Source organism: Garra rufa, chromosome 13 (genome assembly GCF_049309525.1).
Source record: "Garra rufa chromosome 13, GarRuf1.0, whole genome shotgun sequence".
In the NCBI taxonomy this organism is placed as follows: Eukaryota; Metazoa; Chordata; class Actinopteri; order Cypriniformes; family Cyprinidae; genus Garra; species Garra rufa.
Genome location: NC_133373.1, coordinates 12536192 through 12539454, shown reverse-complemented (window position 1 = coordinate 12539454; position 3263 = coordinate 12536192). Strand labels below are relative to the sequence as shown.

The following is a 3263-nucleotide window of genomic DNA, read 5'->3' as shown; positions in this document are numbered from 1 at the left end:
GGAAAACCACCAGCTAAAACCAGCCTGACCAGCCTTGGCCAGGCTGGAAAGGCCAGCTAAAATCAGCCACTTACCAGCTTAAACCAGCTAAAACCAGGCTGGTTGACCAGCTAAAACCAGCCAACCAGCCTAGGCTGGTTTTAGCTGTTTTTTTCACCAGGGATCTGGGCCGGGAACTCAGGAACGGCGGCCATCTTGACAGGGAACTCAGGCTTGGCGGCCATCTTGGCCGGGAACTCAGGAACGGCGGCCATCTTGGCCGGGAACTCAGGAACGGCGGCCATTTTGCGTGCAGACTCCTGCGTGGCAGCCATCTTGCGTGCAGACTCCGGCGTGGCAGCCATCTTGCTTGCAGAATCTGGCGTGGCAGCCATCTTGTGAACTGGCGTGGCGGCCATTTTGCTTGCAGAATCTGGCGTGGCAGCCATCTTGCTTGCAGAATCTGGCGTGGCGGCCATCTTGTGAACTGGCGTGGCGGCCATTTTGCGAGCTGACGCTGGCCTGGCAGCTGACGGGCTGGAGCGTGGAGAAGAAGCCGGCAGACTAGAGCGCTGGGCGGAGGCCGGTAGACTAGAGCGCGGGGAGGAGGCCGGCCGCATCGGGCTGAGGACAGCGGCGGAGCTTTGGAGGATGACAGGGGATAGGAGACTGGGCTAGCGGTTCGATCCGTTGGAGCGGTATGTGGAGGTTCTCGGCTTATGGCAGGCTGGCGCGATGTGCTGTGTCTGTGAGGGGACCGGAATATGAGACCGACCAGAATTTGGAAATTCTTCAACTTCAAAATCAGATCCATTCAAATAGAGAATCAGGTTTATTAGCTCGATCAAGGGGAAATTACAAGAGGGAAGATCGTAGCGAATGGTCTCATCATCCAGCCCCAAAACAAACACAGCACCATGAGCAGCCTCGTGCCAGCCTACCTGATGGGAGAGCTCGATGAAGTCCTCCACATATCGCTCCAACTCACGGCCACCTTGCCGCAGTCTCCTCAAAGCTGCCTCAGCCCGACTCTTTAGGTCCGTCGATCTGTCACAATCTGGCTGAGTGGAGGAGTGGAGATGAAGCAGGAGAACCGGATTAAATGAATATAAACAGTTTATTTAAACAAAACACTTAAACTCAATACAAACAAACAAAAACCGGGAGCAAGCAATGAACGCATGTAACAATACATCCATAGGGGAAAAAACACTTGGGAAACAGAACAGAACAGGACAAAACACAGACATAATCCTGACACTCACATTGTTTTGACAGACTTTTGGCCTAAATGTAGGGTGGGATTTGATTTGAACCAATGAGAACTGATTGGATTATGAAACACAGGCATTCCATAGCAGACTTCAGCGAGTGGAAGACTGCTTCTCTTGAAGCACTCCCAGCACCCAATGGTGCAAACTTAAGTTTTCTACATCAATCAAACAGAAGACTGGATTAATGATGCTGAAAATTCAGCTTTGTATCACAGAAATAAATAACATTTTAGAATACATTGAAAGAGAAAACAGCTTGTTTAAATTGCAACAAAATTTGCCAATTTGTACTATTGTAATGTTTTTTTTATCACATAAAAGCAGCTTTGGTAAGCATTAGAGACTTCTTTCAAAAACATAAAAAAAATCTTAAATGAAATCTTCGGAATTAAATCTTACTCCAAACGTCTGACTTGTAGGATCAAAATAATCTGAAATATTCTCTAAAGGGCAAAGCAATATGCCACTAGATCATTGTAAAGAATGATTTAATTTTCTGCCGCCGCATTAATATCTAACCTGTCATTTGTCTTCATTAAGGATGTCCACTGTCTTTTGAAGTTCTTATCTGTCAACTGAAATATACTGAATTGCCACCTGTCTATAGTTTTATTGATTCTTGTGTTTTTAAGAGTGAAGGTAACCAGTTCATGATCAGAAATGAAATACAAGATATATTTGACGTAACAGTTACTTGATAGAACGAAATCAATACAGAAGTGAGATTGATGGATAGTAGAAAACATTCTCCTACAGCAGTTCTCCAACTCTTTAACTCCTAAAATCTGCCATGTATTATAATCTCTACTTATAATAAATTATAATGTCAATATCCACTACAAATTATCACAAAGACTTGCCACATCTGCACTTGTCCATAAATATTAGACATGCTTATGGAAGTATTATTTACATTACCTTGCCCCTCTTTGTCAGCTCTAGTGAAACGGCAGGATGATGTTTGCTGATCGATGGCAGACAGGCAGTGTATTCCAAAAACCTATTTGAAAACAATAATTATTCATTTAAATAGTGCTGAATATTGCACAGAAATCACACATTATTTTTGCACTTGGTAGTTTATGTAAATACAGATGAAATATTAGGGGGTTGACTGATTATCGGCACCGATATTTACCATTTTTATGGTTATCGGTATCGATCATTTACAAAACTGATTTGGCGATAAAATAATTTAAACACATTTAAAGAATTTTTTAGAGCCCTTGTTATTCTTACACCAGGCATATATATTGTTTCAAAATATTGGTTATCGGTTACTGTAATAACCGTCATCGGCCCTGAAAAACACATATCTCTCAACCCCTATTGATAGAACTATTAATTTTATTATAGTTAATTTTATATATATATATATATATATATATATATATATATATATATATATATATATATATATATATATATTCGGTCATTACATAAAAAATCATTTCTATCTTATCTTACCCATATCAGATTTTTTCAATGTTAATATCGGCTTCCCTGCACATAATCTCACCTCTGCTATGACTGATCAAAAACGCTATCTGAAATGTAAAAGTCCAGAAAATGTCCTCTAGAAAACTAGTCTAAGAAAAGAGTGATACAGCAGTTAAAGCAGCACGATCCCATCCGTTATAAACCAGGTGAGGCTGAGCGAAGGCAAACTCGTTCTCAATAATCTATGACTCTGTCTCTGCCCTCATGGTTAATCCATCACTCACAGGGAGGTTAATGAAAGACGGCACATCAAGGAAGTCCGTCATCATGTGGATGGCTGATCAGGGTGGCAAGGACACTGGCAGGCTGGGATATTTTTGAAGGCAGGCCACATCCTGGCTGACTCATCATTTTCCCAGCAAATCCTAAGACATAGGAACCTTTTACACTGTGAGGCCATCTGCTTGGCCGCGTAGTCGAAAAGAGTGGGTGCAAACGCCCACCGGAGTGACCTTACGGAGCAACGCGGCCAGATGGATCTCAGGGGAGGCATACTGACACCGGTGCACC

The 3263-nt window shown here is 42.7% G+C and overlaps 1 long non-coding RNA gene across 1 annotated transcript in view; it reads right to left on the bottom strand.

The window, feature by feature from the left end:
- LOC141348615 (uncharacterized) overlaps window positions 1–2889 on the bottom strand; it is a 52637-nt gene extending 49748 nt beyond the window's left edge. The window contains exons 1-2 of the long non-coding RNA XR_012357524.1: window positions 2721–2889; window positions 2172–2253 (exon numbers count right to left, since the gene is read on the bottom strand). This is a non-coding gene — a long non-coding RNA (uncharacterized lncRNA). The remainder of the gene's footprint in view (window positions 1–2171; window positions 2254–2720) is intronic.
- Between the last annotated feature and the right edge of the window lie 374 nt (window positions 2890–3263).